The 17,339-nt window shown below is 37.5% G+C and overlaps 1 long non-coding RNA gene across 1 annotated transcript; it reads left to right on the plus strand.

Moving 5' to 3' along the window:
• Positions 1-853: 853 nt before the first annotated feature.
• LOC127664054 (uncharacterized) lies at positions 854-5,389 on the plus strand. The gene is made up of 2 exons (XR_007973092.1): positions 854-1,127; positions 5,352-5,389. It is a non-coding gene; the product is annotated as an uncharacterized LOC127664054 (long non-coding RNA).
• Positions 5,390-17,339: the final 11,950 nt, after the last annotated feature.

Below are 17,339 nucleotides of genomic sequence, written 5' to 3' on the forward strand. Positions count from 1 at the left end.
AAAAAGCAGATCACCTCAAAAAGTCTTTGCTGTTAAAAATTCTGAGCTTCTGCAAGCAATAGTATCTATTGGACTCAAGAGTTCCTTGACAAATGAAGAAGAAAGTGTCCTGACCTACTCTCAGATACACAAAGCCATTTGCAGGGAATCATTAAATAATGCCTAAGGGCTAATAGTTTGGTAGAATTAGCAGGATACTTTCAGTGTTTAGTGTTCCGGAATGTATTCCAATTACCAGCAATGTAAAAACAGTTTGGTGACAGTTTACTTTTCTACCAAACTTGGTTCTGAAAAAGCTTCAACTGGAAAGGTTCTCAATTAAGTGCATAAACACCCAGGATTGCTCATCTAATTTGCACTAATATGGAGGTTAATGGGGAAATGCTGCAGGTTGGGTGAATTTTCCCACTTGGACCAACTTTGTGCTTTTGCTGATTTTTAATTATACTCCATAGAGTCTTTGGAAACAAATGTATATCTTTAATAATTTGAGAGAACATGGGTGAAACTCTTTTATAACTTTTTGATTATACTTGAAGATAAGGGGCTGGGGTAGCTACAACCAGTATTCTGCTGGGAATGAAAGCATGCGAATAATGTCCTATGAAAATACAAACTGCCTCAAGTTCACAGAGGCATCATCAGAATTGGAGATAAGAAGCCTGTAGTGGTGGGAAGACTATTGAGCAAGACATGGCTTGCTTGGCAAGTGTGAGCTGCAGGGGTACATCTCCGATCATACATGTGCTCACAGACACACCCCTTTATTCATCTGAGCACTCCATAGGTCTATTGAAATGTTGTCTTACACTAATTGGTGCTGAGTGATCTTCCAGAGACAGGAACTGTACAGAGCCATATTGGGGCAGTCTTGCACTTGGTCAGAGTTTGACTTTGGTCAAGGTTAACTTCTCCCAGTTAGCCAGGATCCTGCTCCACCTAGGGTGGAGCGCTCGAAGTAAAGGTTAAGTTCATTGTTCCTCCAGGTATAGGAATCCCTGAATTAAACAGGTGACCCACCCAGCTGCCTGAGCAGTCAAGACGAAGACCTCCAAGAGAAGCTAGACAACTTCCACAGGAACTCAGCCTGGAGTCTGGGGGGAAGGGTTTGCCCAAACTGTTATAAGGTCTGGCGCCATTAAAGTTTACGGCTTTGATCAGTGAACATTGACTTGGCCGCACTTTCTTTTCGTCCCTCTTCCCTATAACCCCAAAATTCTCTCAACAGGTAACCCGGTTTACATGTGGCTGCGGGCAGCTACATAATTGGCGCCCAACGTGGGGCGACCTGGTACGAGAGAATTTCCTGAGGTAGCCCTATCCAGCGATGCTTCGCAGAAAAGGTGGTAAGAAGTAGTATCCACACGGTAAGCAACATAGAGGTCAAAACTAGCACTAGTGAATTCGTGTCTATTGTTGTGAGTGTAGGAAGGATACTGTTTTTCAAGCATACTGTGCGGGCCCGGCACAGGGACTGCTTGGGTTGATAAGATAGGGAAATATGGGGAAGGAATTTGGTAGGCATTTGCCCAAAGCTCGTAAGAGCTGATTTCGGCGAAAAGAAAGGGGTTTTTAAAATAGGCATATGTCCACAGCTTCTAAGAGAGAGCTGTTTAAAGAGGAAAATGGATGCAATTGCTTAACAAGCACGCTTAACTTTCTGTGTATCTTTCCGTGTTTGTCCCGGTGCACCGACTGTCTATGTGTATGTTTATGTCCTCTCTGTGTCTTTGTGTGAATGACTGTTTCATGTTAAAAAGAAAAATTGGTAAGGATTTCATCTGCTGGCAACCTCTTGAGCCAGCCACAGTTTGTGTGGAGATTGATTCAAAGCCACGCCGCGACAGCGCAGCTCACTCAAGAGGCAAGCATGGCTGGGGAAAAAGCCGCTTTTAATAGCCCAGAAGCCTCAAGATTTGAGAAGACTTTGGTTTGGCTTGTGAAATTCATGTAGTCACTTTATACTTGTTTCTAATTGGTTTTAATGGTATAAGGCTTTACATTTCTTGACTAAAGAGTTATAAATTAATTGGTTATTATGTAAAAGGTATAGTGTTATTAAGAAAAGGTTAGTTTAAAACTGGTGATTCAGTGTTAGAGCTATCTTAACTAACTACACGTGGCCTAACGCCACTCATGCTTTGTTCTTGTTTATAATTGGATTTAAAGGTATATTTTGCATGTCTTGACTATAGAGTATTGGCTTAAGTCACTGCACATGATTTAAAAGGTATAATGTTATTAACAAAAGTTAGGTTAAAGCTGGTAGTTTAGGGTAGTCGCCATTTTTAAGCAACACGTGGCATGACGGTTAAGGCTGGTAGTTTAGGGTAGCCGCCATTTTGGACAACACATGGCATGACGCAATCCAGGAAATACAGGCCTTTGGGATGCTCCTAAATTGGCATGGTGTTTCATGTGAATCTTGGCCTGGAGATTAGACTTAATGAAGATTAAGATTTAAAATATTGTCTCTTTAATAAGTTACACTGTTATACACTTGAACATAAGAACTGGCAGACAAACCTTGTGCTGTAAATATGTGTTTGCCATTGATTTTAAAGAAAATAGATTGTTTAAAATTGAGATTTGCTTCCAAAATTACAATTGTGCTCTAATATTGCAAGAAAACATTGAGTTACAATAAAAATCAGTGTGTCATTGGCTGCAGTTTTCAGTCTGCAGGCTCATAATTCTTAACATTTTGTAATTAAGATAATTTTGAGAGTGATACAGCTATGGGTTTTAGAGGCCCATTGCCACTTTTCCACAAGTTTATAGGCTACAATGGTAAGAACAAAATTTAACCCTCCAAGATTAAAAAGGATATCTCTGTGGAAATGTATTTGATATCAAGTAGATTCCTTTAACCATGGAATTACAGGTTTCTTTTGTTTAATCCTGAAAACGTCCTAGCAGGTTTGGGTCTGGTCTTAGTTAAAAGGCTCAGATCTAGTCCTTGCCAAGGACTAAAGGTGGATCCTAGGGCAGATAAAAAAAAATGTGTTTTGTCTCTGTTTCAATACTAGAAGTTAAGATCTTAAAATTTTCAGTGTATAATGTTCATAGAATGTTTGTTACAGGCCCTTGCTCCTATGGACTTTTAGAATTTTTAGGTAAATGGCTTTCAAAGGTTGTTAGGATATATTAATTGGCTTTATCTTATTTACCTCATTTTAAGCTTGCCACAGAAGGTCTTAAACCTCTGTTTTCAAGGTAGGAAACGTTTGTTCCTTGCTTCAAGCAACAATCAAATTTGTTATTAATGGTTGGTCTATTACATGGCAAGCATTTTTAGGCAAAATTAATAATTGTTATCCAAAAGATAATTTGTACTATCAGATCACATGTTTATTCCTTTAAGTTTCTCCCTGCTTCAACACAGATACCTGAATTGGGTGCTATAGCAGCTATTTTTAAGATGTTAAAGGTCAAGCTTTTAATAATAGTAGATATACATAGCTCATAGTTTATAATTGCTTAAAATTGGTCCATTTTTAATACTGCTAATTCTTAATTTCTACAGTTTATGCAAATGTGATTCAAATTTCTAAGAACAAAGGATATGTTCTCTAAATGACTGTCCTTTAGGTATTTGAAATAATTTTATATTTTGTGCACATCAAATTGTAAAGATTTGTTCTTGATGTCCTCAATTTCTACCTCTACCACGTAATGGTGTTAATCCTAGAGGACTTAGTTATTACAGATAAATGATATTCATATTTCTAAATTAGAAGATTAAAAAATATGTGCATGTGACTAATGATTCATTTTTAGGCTGTCTAGTTGCAACTGCTCTATCAGAAAAAGCAACTAAAAATGCTATGTTTATTTTATATAATTACATAGTTATTGCCTATGTTATGGGTTATACTTTGTGTTCCAACTTAAATTAATAAAACAATATCTTCTTGGAAGAAAGAAGAGAGGGGAAATCGTGTCCCTGTACATATCATTTATATTATGCTTGCATGTTTTTAAGAAAATTTTAAAATTTGGATGCTTAGAAACTCCTTGCTAAATGTATATGACAGAAGGAATTCACTTATTAACATATGCCATGATCCTGATTTAATATTGGGGGAGAAGGCATGTCCTCTGTTTTTTCCACAGAATGCTGCAGAAGATATGCTGACTGTGCTTGCTGAATGCCCAGACCATGGTAACATAAGAGCTATATTGGGTATATGTTCTTGACTTACCTCAATTGTTAAATGTCCCAGGTTAGATAAATTGCCTAGCTTCAAGCTTTTAGACTTTGTGGGACAGAACATAGAGACTGTTAAGCTAGCTTAGGAAAAATTAATCTAAAGAAGAGTTAAAATGACTCTTCTCCTTATTGTGTTCAGCTGACTCAACCATAGACTGGTCTAGAAATAATTCCATTATTGAAGATTCCAATTTTGAAGATGGCTAACAATCTTCAGCCAGCTGTGTTAATTTAACATATAGTCTCCACTTTTCCTGAGAAGTAACAGCTTATTTCTTGATTCACAAGGCTACCTCTCCCACCTCAGAGGCCAAGCTTTGGGTCCTTAAAGTTGTTAATTTACAACTGAATTGGATACTTCTGGGACAAGTTAATCCTATTCCACCTTTAACTCTTGACCTTGTCTGTTAAGCAGACTGGCTGTCTCCACCCAGGCTCACCTGGATGGAGAGATTGCATGTCTGTTAAAGACACTTGCAGACCCCCCTGGCTTCAAAACTTACACAAGTGGATCTCCAAAGAGGGAGCTACACAGAACTCAGATCTATGTGTGTTTGTTTATGAACAAACATGGGTACCAGCGAGACGTGTGAGGCAAAGCACTGCATGGGGAGGTGAATTTCTGCTTCTGAGTCCCCAGGAAGTACACCTAATTGCATAGGGGTTAACGTCGAGAGACTGTCCTTAAAATAATAAGGGAGCCTATTACCCCTCCTCTGAAAAAGACGTTATACAATATTTAAGAGGAATTACGGTCAATGCTTCCCCTCCTGGTTAAGGCCCGCCTTCTTATGAAGGATATTTATCCACTTGTTTTCTACCTCCTCATGTTCAAATTAATAAAAAAAGGGAGGACATGTACAGAGCCATATTGGGGCAGTCTTGCACTTGGTCAGAGTTTGACTTTGGTCAAGGTTAACTTCTCCCAGTTAGCCAGGATCCTGCTCCACCTAGGGTGGAGCGCTCGAAGTAAAGGTTAAGTTCATTGTTCCTCCAGGTATAGGAATCCCTGAATTAAACAGGTGACCCACCCAGCTGCCGGAGCAGTCAAGACGAAGACCTCCAAGAGAAGCTAGACAACTTCCACCGGAACTCAGCCTGGAGTCTGGGGGGAAGGGTTTGCCCAAACTGTTAAAAGGTCCGGCGCCATTAAAGTTTACGGCTTTGATCAGTGAACATTGACTTGGCCGCAATTTCTTTTCGCCCCTCTTCCCTATAACCCCAAAATTCTCTCAACAGGTAACCCGGTTTACATGTGGCTGCGGGCAGCTACAAGGAACTATACCTCATTTATGTTTTATCAACTAATCATCAGAATTTTTAGTTCTACATGGAGAGGAATGGAATGGCCAGTGAAACAAGAGGAAATGGAACTGAAACAGTTAATGAATGTGTGTGACTTTGTTCTTGGCCTATTGAAGTTGAAGGAACTCAGGGAGCTGTAGAAAAGAAGCCTGGCAGGGAGTTGGCAAGAAATATTAGATCTGAGAATAAAAATCCATCTGTTTATTGGGCTAAGCACTATAGGAAGAACAGAAGGGGGCCTGAACTGTGGGAACATAAGGGTCTAAATGAAAGGTGTGATATTGGCAGACATTTGTGTATTGTAAACTAATAAAAACATCAACATTTATAAATAATCACCCAAAAATATGAATGAATGAAGTGACTTTTAAATTTCAACATTTTCATGGGTGAGCAAGAGAGAAAGAATATTATATACGTTTTAGTTTTCCATAAAAAAAACTTAAGTTTAAATCACAAGTTAAAAAATTCTATTGATACTGGTAATCTTTGTGGAACCAACATTAATAATGTTAAACACTAAAAGACATTGACAAAGAACACATAATTACTGACAGGGAATTATCAAATACAAATTATTGAAGAATGAGACAATGTGAGAAAGTATGGAGATTTTTCTAGAACCATGATTATTCATATAGAAATGAAGTTTGCTTTGTACTTGGTGACTTTATCTGCTTTTTGAATGGCCTTTGCCTTGCCAGAGAGCCCTTCTACAATGATAGAATATTTTTTTTTTCTTCTTGAGATTGAAGAGAATATATTACACCATGGAAAACTGATTAATGAACAAAAGTCTGCACAGGCCAATTTATTGAAGTATTCATGAGAATATCATTTGATTTATACTCATTAAACTATATACTACTTGTATGTAGATTTAATAGTAAAAGTAAAATATGTAGACTTCTTTAATGCAGCATATTTACATATGATTTAAAGGATAATATAATATGAATGTAGAAAGTTGTTTTTAAATGATGTCCATGTGTTCAAGGACTACGATAGTGATATTTGCCTTGGTCTATTATTTAATGGAGAATTACCAGATGCCAACTAGTTCAGTTAACAATACTTTACCTGCATACTGGGTGTGTTAGTTACTTTGGTCATTGCTATAAACAAAGTGCCTAATATTGAGAAAAGAATGGCTTATCCTGAATCATAGGATATGCACAGTCCACCATCATGTTAGGACAGTGTGATAATTGATCACACCAGGTCTGCTGTCAAGAAATAGTGAGAAGTGAACGCTACCCACTTTCCTCTTGCTTTCAGCCCAGGACCCTAGCCCATGAGAGAATGCAACCCCCATTTAGCATGGATCTTCTAACCACAGCCAACATGTTTAGAAATTATATAACCAGCATGCCTAAAAGTCTATTAAGTCATGCTAGAACCCATTAGGTTAATATTGTTTGTTAATTGTCATAATAAGGATCTAACTAAAATCAGAACATGCTGTCACATGATTCTATAGGTGCATCCTTCCCCTAACTTACTGTCTGATGGGGGATATCAGCCTTCAAACTCATAGCTGACACTTATTCAATGTGTCCTAGCAGTGAGAGGGACCTTTGGATATCTCTGAAAGCTTGGCCCTCAATACCTAATTACCTCATCAAGCATGCTTCTAGTATTATTGCATGAGATCAGATTTCAATATTACTTATTGGTGATATACAATTATTCACATAACTACACCAATTCTAGTTGATTTTTAGCATACAGTACCGAGTTTTCTTTTATAAATTTTCTAAATATAAATATTTTCCAAGTATCATTTTCAAAATCAATTTTTCTACATGACTTTTGTCATGAAGCACCTTAAATACACACTTCTACCTTTTTTTTTTTTTTTTGGTTTTTTGAGACAGGGTTTCTCTGTATAGCCCTGGCTGTCCTGGAACTCACTCTGTAGACCAGGCTGGCCTCGAACTCAGAAATCCGCCTGCCTCTGCCTCCCAGAGTGGTGGGATTACAGGCATGCACCACCACCGCCCGGCTACCCTTTTCATTATCAATTCTGAAAGCACTATAATGTCTCCTGATCCAGAGATTAACATTAAGAATAGTGTACTATATTTCACTATATAAACCATGTGGAATGACTTTGAAAAATTTAATTCTTTCTATGACCCTCTGCCTTCATTCAACACTCATCCCATGGCATTGTCTGTGTTAAACCAGGTATCTTCTCCCACTAGTGAAGCACTGAGAACATAGTCCATATATTACCAACATAGGTGTATAGTATAAGATCATAGGCCTGTCATGACCTCTAGCTTTAAGCATCTGTGTTCATCCCAATAACAGCTTGGGTGCTCCTAACACAGTGATAATCCTTTGTTGATTCCAATTCTTTTTCTCCTTTCACTTCTCCCTCTTTTTAGAAACCTTTCTTGTCATAACATGTAAAGTAATGAATTGTGTTATGAAATTTTCATATTTATCTTGTTGATCTTCTCACCTATTTTTCCCTCATCCTCCTATCTCTACACTCTGCACTCTTTCACACATTTCTACTTTCACACATTTCTATTTTTCTCTTCCACTTATTTAACTTTTGTTTTCTTTTTGCGTGGTCTTCCTTCCAGTTACATGAACTACATCAATGCTCACACACATTTATTTACATCTGTGAAAACTAAAATCTATAGCATGCATACAAGAGAAAACATATAGTATTATCTTGACAAATAGTGGCTATTTCAGTATAATAGTTCTATTTTCCTGAATTTTTCATTGTTTTATTTTTATTTATAGTTGTATGCAATGCCATTATGTGTATGTACACTGAAACATCATGTAGGAAATATAATTGAATGCATGAAACATAGGGAAGGAAGTAAAGGAGAAACAATAAATTACTGGAACATTGTAGAGTCTGTGACCAGTTGAATGGAGTGTCAGCACCTCACCTCTTATTTGAGGCAGGCGAAAATTAGAAATGCCTCCCAAAAGTACCTTCCTAAAGAAAGAAATGCAGACCAGAAGAAAGATATGTTTGAATAAACCAGAAAGGTAGCCCTATGAGGTATAGTAGAGAGAGGAAGCCCAAGTGTACAGAGCATTATCTGTTGAAGACTGGATTAAGATGTGATGAAAACTGTTTCCAGAGCAGGGAACTACAAACCTTAAATTAGAAGTTTCACCACACCTTCTCAGGTCAGCCAAAGAGAAAATGACTAGCTGCATTTGAATACTGCTCGCTCTAATTTTGTAATCAATTCAAAGCTGCTCAGTAGGACCTCAAACTAACTGAATCTATTGTACATCTAAATCAGGAAGCTAACTGCCATTACTGTGAATCTATTTTGTGCCTGTTTTGGTATAGTAGGGCACAGCTAATTTTAATCACTGTTCTTCAGTTACCCTCAGAATTATAAGAGTTCTGGGCCCTAGCTACTTTTTTGTTTATTTTCTAGTAGACATTGGCAAACAGCTTAAGGAATGTTTACTGAAACATTATATTTAAAATATTTCAGATGATTCATTTAGAATCAGTCTATATTTCAGTTCCTAACTCTTTGCTTACCAACACCAAAGAACCAATACATTGAGCATAGGTGTATAGGTAATATCTTGTGATAGAAGGATCACAGATTTTAGGGTCATTGTAGAAGGATATAAGTCATATTGATTTTAGATGACTTTCTACTCTCACTGCATCAAAAGCTGTAGTGAGGATGTGGAGAAAGAGGAACAATTTTCCACTGCTGGTGGGATTGCAAGCTGTTACAACCACTCTGGAAATCAGTCTGCCAATTCCTCAAAAAACTGGAAAGAGATCTACCAGAAGATGCAGCTATACCACTCCTGGGCATATACCCAAAAGATAGTCCACCATATCACAATGACATGTGCTCCACTATGTTCTAACCAGCTATATCACTCTTGGCCATATACCCAGAAGATGCTCCAACATATAATGCAGATACATTCTCCACTATGTTCATAGCTGCCTTATTTATAAAACCAGAAACTGGAAAGAAACCAGATGTCCCTCAACAGAGGAATGGATACAGAAAATGTAGTACATTTACACAATGGAGTACTATGTAGCTATTAAAACAATGACTTCATGAAATTTTTGGCAAATAGATGGAACTAGAAAATATCATCCTGAGCAAGGTAACACAATCACAAAAGAGCACACATGGTATGCATCCACTGATAAGTGGATATTAGCCTAGAAGCTCAGAATACCCAAAATATAATTCACAGACAGCATTATGCTCAAGAAGAAGGAAGACCAAAAGTGTGAATACTTTTGTCCTTCTTAGGAGGGGGAACAAAATACCCATGGGAGGAGACACAGGGACAGTGTGGAGCAGAGACTGAAGGAAAGGCCACCCATAGACTGTCCTACCTGGGGACCCATCCCATATATGGCTACCAAACTCAGTCACTATTGTGGATACTAACAAGTGCATGCTGACAGGAGCCTGATAGAGCTTTCTAATGAAAGGCTCTGCCAATGCCTGTCAAATACAGAGGTGGATACTCATATCCATCCATTGGACTGAGCACAGGATCCCCAGTGGTAGAGCTAGATAAAGGACCAAAGGAACTGAAGGGGTTTGAAGCCCCATAGAAGGAACAACGATATGAGCCACCCAGTACCACCAGAGCTCCCGGAGAATGAAAACCAACCAAAGATTACACACGGAGGGACCCATGGCTCTAGTCACATGTGCAGCAGAGGATGGCCTTGTCCAACATAAATGGGAGGAGAGGCCTTTGGTCCTGTGAAGTCTTGATGTCCCAGTGTAGGGAAATGCCAGGACAAGAAAGCAGGAGTGGGTGGGCTGTTGAGCAGGAGAAGGGGGAATGGGATAGGGAATTTTTCAGAGGAGAAAATGGGAAAGGGGATAACATTTGAAATGTAAATAAAGAAAATCTCTAATATTTGCTCTTTTTTTCTTTTTTTATCTTTTTTTAGCTTCTTTTTTATTTACATTGCAAATGATTTCCCCTTTTCTGGGTCCCCACTCCTCGCAAGTCTCATAAGCCCTCTTCCATCCCCCTATTCTTCCATCCACCCCTTCCCACTTCCCTGTTCTGGAATTCCCCTATACTCTTGCACTGAGTCTTTCCAGAACCAGTGGCCACTCCTCCATTCTTTTTGGACATCATTTAATTTGTGGATTATGTCCTGGGTATTCAAAGTTTCTAGGCTAATATCCACTTATCAGTAGATGATTGATACCATGATTGATCTTTTGAGACTGGGTTACCTCATTTAGCATGATATTCTCCAGCTCCATCCATTTGTCTAAGAATTTCATGAATTCATTGTTTCTAATGGCTGAATAGCACTCCATTGTGTAAATATACCACATTTTTTTGTATCCATTCCTCTGTTGAAGGACACCTAGGTTCTTTCCAGCTTCTGGCTACTACAAATAGGTCTGCTATGAACATAGTTGAGCATGTGTCCTTGTTGCATGCTGAAGAATCCTCTGGATATATGGCCAGGAGTGGTATAACAGGGTCCTCAGGAAGTGACATGCCCAGTTTTCTGAGGAACCACCAGACTGATTTCCATAGTGGTTGCACCATCTTGCAATCCCACCAGCAGTGGAAGAGTGTTCCTCTTTCTCCACATCCTCGCCAGTACCTGCTCTCTCCTGAGTTTTTGATCTTAGCCATTCTGACTGGTGTGAGGTGAAATCTCAGGGTTGTTTTGATTTGCATTTCCCTAATGATTAATGATGTTGAACATTTCTTAAGGTGTTTCTCAGCTCTCCGAAGTTCTTCATGTGAAAATTCTTTGTTTAGCTCCGTACCCCTCTTTTGAATGGGATTTGGTTCTCTGGGTTCTACTTTCTTGAGTTCTTTGTATATATTAGATATTAGCCCTCTGTCGGATTTAGGGTTGGTGAAGATTCTTTCCCAGTTTGTTGGTTGGAACTTTTCCCCTGTGCCCATGTCCTCCAGGGTCTTCCCCAGTTTCTTTTTGATTAGTTTCAGTGTGTCAGGTTTTATGTGGAGGTCCTTGATCCATTTGGAGTTGAGCTTGGTACAAGCAGATAAGAATGGATCGATGCACATTCTTCTGCCTGCTGACCTCCAATTGAACCAGCACCATTTGTTGAAAAGATTATCTTTTTTTCACTGGATGCTTTCAGCTTCTTTGTCAAAGACCAAGTGACCATAGGTGTGTTGGTTCATTTCTGGGTCTTCAATCCTATTCCATTGATCTGCTTTCCTGATATTGTGGATGAAAGAGGAACACTCCTCCACTACTGGTGGGATTGCAAGATGGTGCAACCACTTTGGAAATCAGTCTAGCGGTTCCTCAGAAAACTGGGCATGTCACTTCCTGAGGAACCTGCTATACCACTACTGGGCATATATCCAGAGGATTCTTCAGCATGCAATAAGGACACATGCTCAACTATGTTCATAGCAGCCCTATTTATAGTAGCCAGAAGCTGGAAAGAACCTAAGTGTCCTTCAACGGAGGAATGGATACAAAAAATGTGGTATATTTACACAATGGAGTACTATTCAGCCATTAGAAACAATGAATTCATGAAATTCTTAGACAAATGGATGGAGCTGGAGAACATCATACTAAGTGAGGTAACCCAGTCTCAAAAGATCAATCATGGTATCAATCATCTACTGATAAGTGGATATTAGCCTAGAAACTTTGAATACCCAGGACATAATCCACAAATTAAATGATGTCCAAAAAGCATGGAGGAGTGGCCCCTGGTTCTGTAAAGACTCAGTGCAAGAGTATAGGGGAATTCCAGAACAGGGAAGTGGGAAGGGGTAGATGGAAGAATAGGGGGACGGAAGAGGGCTTATGGGTTTTGTGGGGAGTGGGGACCCAGAAAAGGGGAAATCATTTGCAATGTAAATAAAAAAATAAAATAAAATAAAATAAAGAAATATTTTCCATGTAAATCTTCAATTCTATCATAAAATGTTTCTACTTCCTTTTTCAATTAATTTAGCAATGTTTTTATATCTACCACTTTACTCTTCAATTTTCCATGAAAATTGTCAATTCTTTATATCTCTTCTATTTAATCAGAAATATTTTGTAGCTGCCAGCAGCCACATGTAAACCGGGTTACCTGTTGAGAGAATTTTGGGGTTATAGGGAAGAGGGGCGAAAAGGAAGTGCGGCTAAGACAATGTTCACTGATCAAAGCCGGAAACTTTAATGGCGCCAGACCTTTTAACAGTTTGGGCAAACCCTTCCCCCCAGACTCCAGGCTGAGTTCTGGTGGAAGTTGTCTAGCTTCTCTTGGAGGTCCTCGTCTTGACTGCTCCGGCAGCTGGGTGGGTCACCTGCTTAATTCAGGAATTCCTAGACCTGGAGGAACAATGAACTTAACCTTTACTACGAGCGCTCCACCCTAGGTGGAGAAGGATCCTGGCTTTCTGGGAGAAGTTAACCTTGACCAAAGTCAAACTCTGACCAAGTGCAAGACTGCCCCAATATGGCTCTGTACAATATTTTCCATGTAAATATTCAATTTTATCATAAAATGTTTTCACTTCCTTTTTCAATAAACGAACATACTTTTCAAAAAAGAAAGGAAAAAAGTATCACAGATTCAGAACAGATAGAAGTGGACATATTACACAGTTAAAATTGCTTTATTTTTTAAAGTATTTCTAGTATTTGCATAATTTATTTCATTTAACTGAATCCTCTAACATTACATTCTCACTTTTCTTCTGTAAACTAACATAACTTCTGCCTACTAATTATGTATATATGTACATATTTTGTATATAATATAAATGCATGTATGTCATAATCCTGCTTTATGTTTGCAGCTTTCAAAAACATAAACTTATCTTGCATAATAGCTGTTTCTGATGTAAAATATTAAATGCTATTGAAGGCTTAAATGACTTGTTCTATTAAAACTAACCACACAAGGGCAACTAAAATTTTAAATAGCAAACAAAGATTAATGTATATTAATCTTCTAAATTTTGTTGACTATGTATTTTAAAATCAAAATAAAGTTGGCATTAATAACTTTGTAGTGTATTATAATCTTTCTTGAGAAAGATTTGTGACATTTACAGATATTCCAAAACAAGCTTTTTACAGTCCCTGAAAGTTTCGTGTGGGATGACTCTTACATTGGGGAAGTCATTCATTGGCTGTTCCTTCAGTCTCTGCTCCATCTTTATCCCTATACATCTTTTAGACAGGACAACCTTTGGGTGGAAGATTTTCTGGAAGTCCTGCCTGGCTACAGGATGTGGCTACTTCAATTTCTATATGCCCCTCTGGTCAAAATCTCATCTAGGTTGCCCTAATAGATTTCCCTTATTCTCCTCAGACCCAGGCTTTTGACTATTCCCAGATATGACCCCCCAACAATTTTTATTCTCACTCCCAGCCTTCTTTGCCCCTCTTCTCCCCACACCTGACTATCATCCCTGATCTCATACTTAGCCACTCTTCTAAGCAGATACCTGTATCTATCCACCTCTAATGAATATTTGCTTTAATTTCCCTTCTTAGTGAGATTCGTGAATCCTCCTTTGGGGCCTCTTTATTTCCCAGTCTCTTTGGGTATTTGGATTGTAGCATATTTATCCTGTATATTGACTAATGTCCACTTATAATTGAGTCATATCATATCATATGTGTATTTCTGGGTCTGGGTTACCTCAATCAGGATGATATTCTTAAATTCTATCTATTTTCCTGCAAAATTCACGAGGCCGTTGTTTTTCATAGCTGAATAGTATTACCTTGTGCAGATGCACCACATTTTCTTTACCATTCTTCAGTTGAGGGGCATCAGGTTTGTTCCAGTTTCTGGTTATTATAAACAAAGCACCTATGAACATAGTTTAGTTGAGCAAGTGTCCCTGTAGTATAGTGTGGCACATTTTAAGTAAATGTCCAGGAGGTGAATTATTGGGTTTTTGTCGGACATAACTCCATGACCATCAGTGACTTAGGGCAATTCCTGCCCAAAGCCGTGGTACTCTATCCCCACATTTACCTGGCTACAGCCAGGCAGCCTGACCCACTAAAAAAGGGGATGTTGAGAATTCTTTTCTTATCTCTGTACTCCATTTTTTTTCTTAAATTGGATTATTTGGATTGCTTGCATCTAACTTCTTTTGTTCTTTTTATATTTTTGGATATTAACCCTCTGTAGGAGGTAGAGTTGTTGAAGATCTCTTCCAAATCCGTAGGCTGGGACTTTATCTGATTGAGGGAGTCCTTTGCCTTAACAAGCTTTTACATTTCATGAGGTCCCATTTGCCAGTTGTTGATCTTAGATCTTGAACCATTGAGGATGTGTTTAAGAAGTTTTCTGCTATACCAATGTGTTCAAGCTATTCTTCACTTTCTTTTTTATTGAATATAGTGTATCAAGTTTTTATGCTGATATCTTTGATCCACTTAGATGTGAGTTTAGTACAGGATGACAAATATGGGTACATTTGCATTCTTCTAAATGCAGACATCCACTTATGGCATCCCGATTTGTTGAAGGTGTTTTTGTTTTTCCATTGCATGGTTTCAGATTCTTTGTCAAACATCAAGTTTCCATGGGTGAGTGGGTTTGTGTCAGGGTCTTCATTCTGATTCTATTGATCAACCTGTCTGTTTCTATACCAGTGCCATGCAAATTTTATTATTATTGCTCTACAGTACAGCTTGCAATCAGGAACAATGATAGCACTACAAGTTCTTTTATCATATAGGATTGTTTTAGCTATCCTGGGTTTATTGTCTTTCCATATGAAGTTGAGATTGCTCTTTCACGGTTTAGAAAAATTGTGTTGAAATTTTGATAGGGATTGCATTAAATCTATAGATTGCTTTTTGGTAAGGTTGCTATTTTCACTGTGTTAATCCTACTGATTCATAAACATGAGAGATTGTTCTAACTTCTGATATCTTCCTCAGTTTCTTTCTTCAGACATTGAAATTCTTGTCATACAAGTCTTACACTTGCTTGATTAGAGTTACAAGAAGGTATGTTTTATTATTTGTGCCTTTTTAAAAGTGTTTTTTTCCATGATTTTTTCTCAGCCTGTTTATCATTTGTGTATAGAAGGGATATTGAGTTTTTGAGTTAATTTTCTATCCAACCATTTTGCTAAAGATATTTATCAGCTCTAGGAGTTATCTGGTAGAATTTTTGACATTGTTTTTGACATTGTTTATGGATCCTATGATATCATTTGTGAATACCAATTCTATGACCCCTTCCTTTTCAATTAGTGTCCCAATAATTTCCTTTAATTGTTTTATTGCTCTAGTTATAACTTCAAGCAATGTGTTAAATGGATGGGAAGAAAGTGGGCAGTGTTGTCTTGTCCTTCATTTTAGTAATTTTGCTTTAGGTTTTCTCTATTCTATTTAATGTTGTCTATTGCCTTGCTAGATATTGCTTTTAGTATGCTTAGGTATACACCATGTTTCCCTGATTTTTCCCAAGATGTTTAACACAAAGAGATATTAGATTTTTCTCAAGAACTTTTGCAGCATCTAGTGAAATGATCATGTGATATTTTTACTTTCAGTCCTTTAATATGTTTGGACTGAAACATATTAATATATGTTTATATATATAAATACTAAACTATCCCATATATATATAAAACTGTCCCTCCATGCCTGAGTTGAAGTCTGCTTAATTATTGTGAATGATGTTTTTAAATGTGCTCTTGGATTCAGTTTGCAAGTGTTTTATTGAATATTTTTGCATCAGTGTTCAAAATATAAATTAGAAATTGGTCTGAAGTTCACATTCTTTGTTGAATCTTTGTGTAGTTTACTTACTAGGGTAACTGTGGCCTCACAGAATGAGTTTGGCAGTATTGGCACAAGTTGGACTTGTGGATAGATATTGTTTGAATTTGATTTCAACTGGAAATATCTCATTTTCTCCATCTATGTTGGTTGAGAGTTTTACTAGGCAAAGAAGTCTAGGTTGGTTTCTGTGGTTTCTTAGAGTCTTGTAAGACATCTGTCAAGATTCTTCTAGCTTTTAGAGTCTCTGTAGAAAAGTTGGGTGCAATTCTTATATTCTTTGTATGTTACTTGGGCTTTTTCCCCATGCAAGTTTTAATATTCTTTCTTTGCTCTATAGATTTTGTGTTTTGATTGTACTGGGGTGGGAGGATTTTATTTTCTAGTCTAGTCTAATTGGTGTTCTGCATGTTTCTTGTATGTTTATAGATGTGTCTTTAGATTGGGGAGAATTTCTTTTATGATTTTGTTGAAAATATCTTCTGGTCCTTAGAGCTGGAACTCTTCATCTTCTTCTTATTACTGCTATTCATAGATTACTGTTTTTCATAATATTCAAGACTTTCTGGATGTTTTATGTCAGTAAATTTTTAAATTTAACATTTTTTTTAGGTACTAATTTCTTTTATTGTATCTTCTATGCCTGAGATTCTCTCTTCCATATCTTGTAATTGGTGAAGCTTAACCCTGTAGTTCCTGTTCTATTTCCTAGGTTTTCCATCTCCAAGATTCCTTCAGATAGTGTTTTCTTTATTGCTTCTATTTCTATTTTCAGGTCTTTAACAGTTTTATTCATTTGTCTCACCTGTTTAATTGTATTTTTCTATATTTCATTAAGGGATTTATTAGTTTCCTCTTTAAGGACATGTACCTGTTTTAGTGTATTTTACTTTAGTTCTTTGAAATATTTATTCATTTTCCTTTTAAAGGCCTCTATCATCTTTATAAGATTATATTTGTAGTCATTTTCTTGTGCTTCAGTTTTGTTAGGATATCCAGGACTTGCTGTAGTGGAATAGCTTTGCTCTAAAGGTGCCATGTTGCCTTGGCTCTTGT

This window comes from Apodemus sylvaticus, chromosome 13 (assembly GCF_947179515.1).
Source record: "Apodemus sylvaticus chromosome 13, mApoSyl1.1, whole genome shotgun sequence".
Lineage (NCBI taxonomy): Eukaryota > Metazoa > Chordata > Mammalia > Rodentia > Muridae > Apodemus > Apodemus sylvaticus.